General features: G+C 33.5%; 1 pseudogene; it reads left to right on the top strand.

The window, feature by feature from the left end:
• The first annotated feature begins 4,916 nt into the window (after window positions 1-4,916).
• Window positions 4,917-9,562, top strand: LOC124895359 (annotated as a pseudogene).
• Window positions 9,563-11,267: the final 1,705 nt, after the last annotated feature.

Here is an 11,267-nt window from a genome sequence, read left to right on the forward strand (position 1 = left end):
AATAATTTTGAAAAAGAATTTCCATAGGTGACTTGGCAAATCCAATTTATGCCAAGTGGTGACCCTGAGTTAATTGTAAAATGAATCCTTTTCGAAACAACTTTACTTTTTGTCACTTAATAATAAACCCTTTCAAACTTTAAAATGAAATCCTTTTGATTAAAAAGTGGTGTGACATTGACCACATGCATAACCGACAATCGAGTTTAACCATTATAACCTCAATAACGTAACTTAGACGTTCATCAAGTATCTAGGTCACTAAGAAATTTTATAGTTCAAGCTTAAGGTGGGTCAGGTCCCACTCCTAAATCCCAATAATGCCAAGTTCACTTCTACAAGACTAACTTCTACCCACAATTAGGGTAGGTTATCTAAATCACACCATATGGGTTTATCAATCCTTACTAGGCCTATAAGGGAAAATCTTCTTCAAGTATCCTTTCTAAGTTACCCCAAACACTAAGGACAATTCATAACTAGTCATATCTAGGTCAATATACTCTTAAGGTTAGTCAACAACATCATTCTCCTCTTCTAGAACAACTATAGTATTCTTATACTATTCATGAGACTATAAGTAGAACTATCCAAGATTCTAGGCTATAGTCAAATATCACATTTTAAAACTTTAATAGCCTACGAGGATCAACTAATCCCAAGTATCACCATTCACCCATTTATCATCTAAGACCCCACCCAATCTTACAAGATATCATAATTATACTATGATTAAGCTCAATCTAACCACAAGTAATTCTAACCTACCTTGAGTGCAAGTAGCTCACGAACCAACAAGCTTGCTTTTCCTTTTATCGAAACTTCTTCCACGAGCCAAGATATCAATAACATAATCTAAGCATCATTACAAGATTAAAAACATCTATTCGGCACCATTATACCATGGGTCCAAAATGACACGAAACCCCAAGTGAGTCCCACCTTCAAAAAATGAGTTTCTGAGACCAACCCATTGCTCACCTATCATTAGGGAGCTATAACCCTTAGGAAATCTGAGTAAATCAATCAAATTTGTGGCTACAATTGATCCTCAATGACTTAGGGGTTTAGGGTCTAGAAATCAAGAAATTAATACCAAATTTGAAGGAATCTTACCTTAGATTTGTAGCAAGATTCGACTACAAAAGTTATTCAAGCTCATAATCAATCCACAAGAGTCGCTTTAAAGATTTTACACTCTATTAGGGTTTAGAGCTCAAGAGGGAGGCACAAATGGCCAAAATTTCGAGCAAGATAGCCTTTAAAAGGCTTTTCACAGGCCTCGGGTAACGTGATCGCAGATCCCGCTTGGCCACAATTGTGACACCGTATTTGCACCTCTCTCCCCGCTGTCGTGGTATTTACCCTATGCTAGGCTACGGTTAAAGCTTAGAACTTAGTTTCGGGCTTCGGCCAATGCCTCGAGATGTATTTGGAGTCCATTACGAGCAAATAAGATATGTAACCACATAGATTTTGATGTTCTGGATGTGTTGGAGAAGTCGGATTTTGCATGTAAGGTCATTTTACTGAAGTTTTTGCTCAGTGGTCAATTAGAACCAATGAAGACTTCAAATTGGGAAAGTGGTTCTAAAAAACAAATAAACTGCCAGGTAACCGAACTATCAGTTCCAGCAAGTCACTAATGAATTGGGGAAGCTATGGAGAAGCTATATCGGATAAAATAAGTAAGAACGCAGACAATGACCTGAATGGTCATTACAATAAGTGTTGAAAATAATACCCCAAATATGTTTTATGAACGTGGGGTTTAAGTGAGTAAAGAGGAAAATGATGAGAATGACCCCCACTTAAAAGTGCAGAAAAGATGCCCAGTCATCATGGGTCACCTTACGACTCATGACGTCTGGCTACGAGTTGTCTCCACGACTCATTGTCAGGGCAGTATCTCAAGTGCCCTCCACTGGTGACCCTACGAGTCACAGGGTACGACTCATCAAGTGACCCTACCACTCATAGAGTCCTAGTCGTAGCCAAGATAGAAATATTTGGGTAGCACACTGGTCCCCCTACGATTGATACCTTACGACTTGTATAGAGTCATTATGACTCGTGACCCCTAGTCGTAGTCCTAACAGAAACTTCAGGCTAGCACACTATTATGGCTACGATTGGGGTCTTTAAGACCCGTATAGAGACCTTATGAATCGTCTAGTGAGCCATAAGTTGGGTAGTGAGCTCAAGGCTCAGCGATTTTTCAAGGACAAAATTTAGGGTGTTACAACTTATCTAGTTTGAAAAATCAATGAATAATACATCATTTAGTGTTTTATACTTATTATTAAATATCTATTCATTATTTAATGTATTTTAGTATTAAATTTATTATATTCAAAAGATAACATAGTAAAATCACTCCTATAATTTATCATTCTTAAAATATGTGTCAAGTCAATTATGAATAAATAGAAATGAATGAAATTACTCCCTTTGTTTCAATTTACTTGACTCTTATAATAAAATAATTGTTTCAATTTACTTGTCCAATTTATGAAATGAAGAGTATTTTATTAAATCAAGAGAATTTATTTGTCCAATTTCTTGATATTAATTAGTTACATGAAATATTAATATTCAAATTTAAAGTTTCAAAACATACTTAATAAAGTTAATTTAGTAAAATATACATTTAGTTAAAAAAAAATTAAAAGGTATCAAGTCAATATACACTAAGAGCCCATTTGAATGGGATTAAGATCTGATCAAACCAGATTTTAATATTTTTTTAACTTTTTTAGACATTTGATGAAATAAAAAAAATACTTAAAAAAATTAAATTGATTAAAAGGGTAAAAAGTGGGACGTTGGGTATCCTCAGCTTTTTTACTTTTTAGATTAAATTTCTTTTAAGTTTGATCAAGATATTTACCTTTTATCCCTTATAGTTTACTCTAATTCCAACAATACCCCGAATTTATAGCCCTTGAGTATTATTTTCTTTGTTTCTCTTTGTTGTTTCGCTGCGTTTTTCCCTCCAGTTTCCTCTTCATCTTTCTCCTTTGTTTTTGAACTATTAGAATTAAAAATTATATATAATTCAACTTATTTATTATGTTAATAGTTTTAAGGACATTTAAGTCATTTTTACAATAGAAAAGTGATTAACAACACTTGTTTATCAAATACTCAATAATTTGTTTTAGATCAACACTTTTATCTAAATACTTATTTATTTAATTTATCAATATTTATTTTCAATTTTTAAGCACATAAATTAATTTATTTTAAATCCTATCCGAATGAACTTTAAATTCTCCTATATAAGAAGTCACGGTGTGGCAGGTGAAGAACACACCACACCGTCGACATCCCTGCTTGCTGTCATTTGACGTGCTTGCTCCGTAATTTTATTATATCATCCCTACTTAATTATATATAATTTATGTATTAAAAATATTAATTATATTTAACAAATAAAATAAAAGAGATATTTATTACATGTTTGCTTCAACTACTTTAATGGTAATTTTATTATGTCATCTTTAATTAATTATTATAAGTCATCTAAGTATTAAAAAATTGATAATATTTAATATTAAATTAACTTGACATCTTATATGAAGTCCACTTAATTTTTTTAACAGATTTTTTTATAGTAATTTTGTTATATCAGTTCTAATTAGTTATTAAAAGTCATTTAAGACATGTTTGTACTATATCATTCCTAATTTATTATTGTGGTCATCTAAACATTGTGCTACTTAAATTAGAATAGAAAAAATATCATAAATCACAATAATTACAAAAATAAATTATTTAAAAAACATAATTGACTATCAATGCCACAAAAGTTTGGACAAGGAGAGTAACATATATTATTTGAAAATTACATAAAAAGTAGTATAAATTACAATATTTAATAATTTAAAATGTCTAAAAAAAATAATTAATATGTTATATATTCAAGAAAAATACATAATAAATCACAACATTTAATAACTTAAAATATCTAAAAAAAATAATTAATCTGTTATATATAGCAAAAAAATACGTAAAAAATATTAATCACAATAATTAGAAACTTAGAAAAATTAAATGATATAAAATATTTGGTTGATTCTCAAAATTATATCAATACTACTTAAATTAGAATAGAAAAAATATCATAAATCACAATAATTACAAAAATAAATTATTTAAAAAGCATAATTGACTATCAATGCCACAAAAGTTTGGATAAAAAGAGTATCATGTTTTATTTGAAAATTACATAAAAGGTATTCTAAATTACAAGAGTTAACTAACTTAAAATATTTTATTATATATTTTATAATTATTATGTGAAAAGTAAAAAAAATTGATTGACTCTCGAAATTATATGAATGTCATATTAACAATTTATAATATTATTATACAAATTTCATTTATCTAAATATAATATATATGTCTAACTAAGAATTTATTAACCAAGCAAATGAAGGTTTTAATTAAATGATAAAATTATACATAACGTAAAAATTTTAATGATCAATATTGGGTTGTGTGTATCATTGTCGTAGTCAACTAGTAAAATTAATAAGAGAGAGTAATATAAAGAATTATCCTTTGACAATCGATATTGTGGAAGGTGTAACTAACAAACGTTACCTAGAAGAAAAATATTTGGGGTAGGGGCAAGTAACGTTTTGATGGACAAAGAGTAACTTGCATGTGTTCCTTTTGCTCCCTATCGCCTCAGCGCCCCATTCAATTCTTTACCAAATTAATTAGCCAATTTCTCAAGTCAATCCTCTCCTCTTATCCCTCCTCTTCTGTCTATCACGTTCCTCTTCTTCTCTTTCTTTCCTGGTAATTCCAATTGTTCACCCTTCCCTAACTTCCTTCTTTTCTGACTTAGCGGTCATATTTTATATATTTTATAACTTTATTTTAGTGTGTTAAACAGGAACAGGAACATGGATTACTCAGGCAACTGTCAAACTCTTGTTTCCAGTGATGACTTGTTCATTGACGAACTACTTGACTTGTCCAATGCCTTCAATGACGACTATGAAGGAGATGACAATCCTTGTTCCATTTTGTCCCCTAAGAAACCAGAGAAACGAAGGTGATAAACAAGCAATTACCAATATGTGTCCTGTCAAAAAAGATTTTACTTCTCTCACTCTCCTTGGTAGTGAAGTCAGCCTTCGTGTGCCTAGACATCCTTTTCTTTTTGCTTCTTTTGACTGCATAAACTAGTACTGCTTCTCTTCTTAATTCATATATTTTCTCCATTGTCGTATTTTTTTTGTAAATACTTTGATTTGTTGCACTTTATCCCAGCGTCTTTTTTGCAGGGGGCTGATTTGGATAATCTAGAATGGCTCTCTCATTTTGTTGAAGACTCATTTTTTTAGTATTCCCTCGCACACTTTCCTGCTAATCTACCGAAAAAACCTCTAATGTCATCGGTCCAAGAAAAGCCTCATTTCACCGGTCCAGTTCAAACGAAGACATCAGCTCGAATTTAGCCTCTAGAACAAATCTCTTCGTCAGTAGAAAATAAACCGGAGGGGAGAAGACCAAAGAAGATGATGGAGAAACGGGCAGAAAGAATAGGGGGGAAACAGTGTAGTCATTGTGGGGTGTAGAAGACCCCATTATGGCGAACCAGTCAATTAGGTGAGAAAACACTTTGTAATTCATGTGGAGTCTGGTTCAAATCTGGTCGACTCTTACCAGAATACTGGCCTACAAGTAGCCCTACTTTTTCGATCGGTTTGTACTCAAATAGTCATCGAAAAGTTTTAGAAATGTGGCAGAAAAAGAAAACTGAATCGGACCGGCTGGTTCACAATTTTTGAAGGATTAATTAATTTATTAGTAATAGAATTAGACTTTTAAGGAATTATTATTATTATTATTATTATTATTATTATTTTAAATTAAAGCTTAGGGGGGTTTTAATTTTCAAGGTAGGGTTTTGAATTTCAAAGTGTTTAGCGTAAAAGGAAGAGATAGTGGACTTTCGTGTACTAATGCTTCTCCACAAATATCCAATCAGAGAAAAAATGATGCTTTTATGCTTCTTTTTCTTTTTGGCTTCTTAATTGATGATTTTAACATTAGCCCCATTTTACCGTGAAATTACTTTTTTTCTGAAGTTGAAATTGAAGTTGAAGTTGAAGTTGGAGTTGGAGTTGAGTTGTGTTTGGTCATGAATATAAAATAAAGTTGTTTTTGAAATTTTGTGAGAGAAGTATAAGTGAAAACAAGTAAAACTTGTTTTCATTTTTCAAAAGTGGAGTTAAAAAATTTATCGCCAAACGCAGCGTGTTTTCACTTTTTTCACTAAAGTGATAATTTTTCAGGAAAAAAAAATTCTATGGCCAAATGGCTACATAGTGTGGATCGAGACATGATTTTAGACGAGAGAATATAGAGGTTGAGAATTGTTTTCAATGTAATTTAATTCATGAAAAATAAATTTCAACCACAAATATAAAAATATGAAGAAACAATAATTTTATTGATAAATGATATGGGTACAAATCTGTTCCTCCCTTGATTCTTCTCTCTTTTCTCTCTTGATTTTCTCCATAATTCGAGGGCTTTCAATAGCATATTTCTCAAACATAGGAATATTTAGATTTGATATGAATTTGTCCATAATTTGGGGGTCGTTAGTGGCGTATTTCTCAAACATAGGATGATCTCTTTATGAATATCCCATGATTTTGTGGGATATTGAAGATCCCGATCTTTTTATGAATACCCATCAGTTTATGGGATGGAATAGGCAAGATCCTTGTTTCAGGGAATATGTTACCCTTTAAATAGGCGGAATTTAGGGTAAAGTAGTCTCCAAGAACTCTAACGAAATTTGAATTCTTCATAAAGAGTCCTACAAATTTTAGATGTCTACAAATGTCCCCTACTTCAAGGCTTGTCGAAGTGTAGATTTGATGATGAGTCTTGAAGTACCAATAGAGCTTCCATCTTTATACGGTGGCTATAGATTTGCAAATCTGATTTATGAGAGAAGTGATGAAGGGCAGATTTGGTCCCACTGGGTGTGCCAGAATTTGTTGGACAATAAAATTCTTGAGATCAAAAATAATAATTGAGACAAGAAAAATACTGCAACAATCGATTTATTGATTTCAACAAGTGAGTGTTACAATCTCTATGATTCCTCTGATTCGCCTTTTCAACTATAAATTCAAGGGCTTCGAGCTTGGTCTTGAACTTTAACTTGAACTTGACGAATTTGAGGGATTTGATCTTGACTTGTGCTTGAATTCAAGGGCTTGGTAGCTTGTTCTTAAATCTTGTGGTCTTGATCTTGAACATGAACTTGATTTGAAGACTTGATGAACTTGATCTCGACTTATACTTGAATTCAAGGGCCTTTGAGCTTGTTCTTGAATCTTGTAGTCTTGATCTTGAAGCTTGAACTTGTTCTTGAATCTTGAACTCTTGATCTTGAAATCTTGAGCTTGTTCTTGAACCTTGAACCTTGAACTCTTGATCTTAAAATCTTGAGCTTGTTCTTGAACTTTAAACTCTTGATCTTGAAATCTTGAGCTTGTTCTTGAATTTGTAGAGAAATCTGACGCTTTGATCCACGAGCTCTCTCTTGCTTCTTGTTAAACTTGTTCCTCCCTTTTTTGAATTATGAGGACCCTATTTATAGTTGTAGGAGGTGAAGAGTCATGATAAATATGAACTTCCTTTGACCAACCAGATTTAATTGACATGACACCTTTTATGGGCTTTTAATTACTGCATCATTTTGACATGTGGCATAGTCTCATTGGCTCCTTCACTTGATTTGGCATGCCATGTCATTTGACATGTGGCACTCAATTGGGCCTCTAGAACATAATGACATCTTAGGCTTGCTAAAGTGGGTTTAGTCATTTGTAGCCCAAATTAATATGATGACATCTTGGGCTTGATAAAGTGGGCTTAGTTATTTCTAGCTCAAATTAATGGACTAACCTAATAACAATTGGACTTTAATTAAATCCATGAAAATTTGGACTTCAATGATTAATCCAATTATATTAATCTCTAATATTTCTTTGAGATTAATATATTTTGAATTTAATATAATCCGAATTTCGTATGGATTTAAATTTAACAAAATTTCGTTACATACAAATTGCCCTCCGCTTCAAGACTTGTCGGAGTATTAATTTATTTAAATCAAAGATGAGTTTTGAAGTACCATTAAATCGAATTTAGATCGAGTTAATTTATTTATTGGGTCGTGTGCATTTTCAACACATATAAGAAATCATTTAACAATGATTATGTTTCCTGGCCCATTTTACTTTCAATATGGGAAAATCCAATTATCCTTTCCACTAATCACATTCCAGTGATTAGTATTACTTTTTAAACTATGCAAAAGTAATAAGATAACTTTCAGAAAGTTAAGTATTTCAATCGGCACATTCACCACTTAAAACTGGTCGTATTCGAGCAGAATACAATTACTGCTACGGTCGCCTTTACTAGTCCTTGAATCTTATTTGGATTATATTAATCTTTTTTTACTTAAACTAGGAATCTTAACATGCACCGCCTCTATACACCTATAAATACCCCATGTTATTCATTGTTTGCATTATATTCTGTAGCATTCTCAGCAGCAACCTTGTGGTGGATTGGAATCAATAGCAAGGTAATTTCTTTTCCTCTTATTAATTTAATTCTTTTTTTAACAGCTTGTGCACGACTTATATTTCTCACCCAAATAATGTCTTTCATGCAAAGATGACAACCACATGGAGCGAAAGGATATCTACTCGTTTTCGCCATAAGAAAGGTAATTTCATGGTAATCTTGTGGCGCGTAGGGATGACTACTTGTCCCCGCCATAAGAAAGGTAATTTCATGGTAATCTTATGGCGCGTAGAGATGGCTACTCGTTCCTACCATAAGAAAGGTAATTTCATGATAGTCTTATGGCAAAGGTAAAAGGTAACTTCATGATAGTCTTATGGCAAAAGGTAAAAGGTAACTTCATGGTAGTCTTGTGGCATGTAGAGATGGCCACTCGTCCCCGCCATAAGAAAGGTAAATTTATGATAATCTTACGGCGCATAGGGACGGCTTATTCGCCCCTGCCATAAGAAAAGGTAACCTTATGGTAATCTTATGGCGCATAGGGATGACTACTCGTACCCACCATAAAAAGGTAAAAGATAACTTTATGGTAATGCGCATCGGGATGACTACTCGTCCCCGCCATAAGAAAAGGTAACTTTGTGGTAATCTTACGGCGCATAGGTACAGCTTATTCATTCCTGCCATAAGAAAAGGTAACCTTAGGATAATCTTATAGCGCATAGGGATGGCTACTCATCCCCGCCATAAGAAAAGGTACTTCCATGAAGATTGTTAGGTAAACTCAAGAAGGTTTCAAGGATTTAAAGACTTTAACTTATAGATCAAAGAACCCGATGAATCCAACTTTCAAACTCTGAAAGCTTCAATATGGCAGACTTGAAGACTTCAACTTATAGTCGCAGGGCATCTGAAGACTTCAACTTGTAGACTTCGTGAACTTGCAGGTTTCAATATGGTGAAGTTAAAATCTCTAACATAAAGACTTAGTGATTTGAAGACTTCAACCTTATATACATAGGTCATTTGAAGACTTTCACTATCAGACTTCGTGAACTTACAGGCTCCAATATGGTAACTTGAAAGCTCCAACATGAAGACTTAGTGAATTTGAAGACTTCAACTTATATGCATAGGTCATTTAAAAACTTTAACTATCAGACTTTGTGAATTTGTAGGCTCCAATATGGTAACTTGAAAGCTCTAATATGAAGACTTAGTGAATTTAAAGACTTCAACTTATACGCATAAGTCATTTGAAAACTTCAACTATCAGAATTAGTGAACTTACAGGCTCCAATATGGTAACTTGAAAGGTCTAACATGAAAACTTAGTGAATTTGAAGACTTCAACTTATATCCAAGAAGCTTATACTTCATAGGGATTTGCCCCCATTGAGTCACCAATACTTGGTGCTAATCTGAAGATTGATGATGTTAAAAGTCTTTTGAAAATTGAATTTTTATATGAGGGAGGACATGTTTTTTTTACCCTCATGCAACTGAACTCAAAATAAAATTCCAACCGCCTACGTACCTCAATGAAGAGGATCAAGTCACAACATAGTTCTGGAGTATGTATTTTTTTTGCGTCCTAACTTTTGCCTAGGCCACCTCTTTTGAGACTTTCAACCTAGCGGATATTTTTTTTAGCCGTTCATAATTTATACTCTTGCGGGCCAGGAGTAGACATCAGTTTATACTCGCGCCTTAAGAAGTGTCATCTTTCCTTAAGGATAGTACTTCTTCAATAACTTGGCATTGATGGGGCCAATCCTCACACCATCTGCATCAACAAGCTTGTAAGAACCATTTGAATATGCCTCTTGTATGACATATGGTCCATCCCACTTCGGGATGAATTTACCCTCAAACTGACAAGAAGTGATCATGGGTCTTCTTACTGCAAGGACTTGATCTCCAACTTGGAAGCACCTCAAGCGAACCATTTTGTTGAAAGAACGAGATAGCCAGGCTTGGTAATATTCAAGATTTTGTTAATCCTCCAGCCTCTTCTTATCAAGAGCTTCTAACTCCGCAAGATGCAACTTATCAGTTTCTTCATTGGTGAGCCCTTCTTGAATAGCCATTCTCAAAGAAGGTATTTGACGCTCAAGTGACAGGACAGCTTCAACTCTAAAAGCAAGTGAATATGGGGTTACTTGTATCGGTGTACGATAAGTTGTCCTATACGCCCGTAAAGTTTCATTCATTCGCTCGTGCCAGTTCATTTGGACTTGGAGATGACCTTCTTCAAAAAATTTCATAAAGACTTATTAAATGCTTCGGCTAGACCATTGGCGGCAGCATGGTACATAGAAGACTTGTGCTGCTTGAAACCAAAGAAATCATAAATTTTGTTCATCAGCTTGTTATCAAAAGGCTTTCCATTGTCAGTTATTATGTACTGATGAATTCAAAAGCGGTAGATGATGTTCACTCAGATGAAGTTTGCAATATTTTCCTTCTTTACTTCCTTGAGAGCAACAACTTCAGCCTATTTTGAGAAGTAATCTGTTGTGGCCAAGATGTATAAGTGTCCACCAGAAGATTTTGGTATTGGACCAACAACATCCATTTCCCAAGCATTGAATGGCCAAAATGCTACAGTTGTGTGTAGTACCTCTGGAGGTTGACGTATGAAATTTGCATAGAATTGGCAAGCTTTGCATCTTCTAGTACAGTCC

Source organism: Capsicum annuum, unplaced genomic scaffold (assembly GCF_002878395.1).
Source record: "Capsicum annuum cultivar UCD-10X-F1 unplaced genomic scaffold, UCD10Xv1.1 ctg81560, whole genome shotgun sequence".
Lineage (NCBI taxonomy): Eukaryota > Viridiplantae > Streptophyta > Magnoliopsida > Solanales > Solanaceae > Capsicum > Capsicum annuum.